Below are 368 nucleotides of genomic sequence, written 5' to 3'. Positions count from 1 at the left end.
TACACCTTGTGTAGAGCTGCTATGAATCAGACTTGACTGGGTGACAGTAACAGGAAACACAAAGGGATCAACAACATAAAAACATGATTTCTGACTTCCTGCCTGCTTCTATCCCTGAGAGTGCAGGTGAGCAGGTAAAGAGGGCCGAGGAACAGCTTGTAAGGAGCTTCAATGTCAGCATGGACATCTAGTTAGTATTTGATAGGCACGGACTGGGTTACAGATCCCAGGGAGAGGGAGATGCGAGTGGTGCCTGCTGATCTCCGACACACCGGTCACATTTGACGTGCCAGTATTTTGTCTGGGGTCTGCCTCCCTGAGGCTAGTGGCCATTCACATTCCTCCTAGGGTTCTCAGAAATCTTTTGC

The sequence above is a fragment of the Echinops telfairi genome, unplaced genomic scaffold (assembly GCF_000313985.2).
Source record: "Echinops telfairi isolate 266 unplaced genomic scaffold, ASM31398v2 ScPeMD7_23;HRSCAF=83, whole genome shotgun sequence".
Classification (NCBI taxonomy): domain Eukaryota; kingdom Metazoa; phylum Chordata; class Mammalia; order Afrosoricida; family Tenrecidae; genus Echinops; species Echinops telfairi.
The sequence above is the reverse complement of the archived record's forward strand: the minus strand, read 5'-3'. Positions refer to the sequence as shown.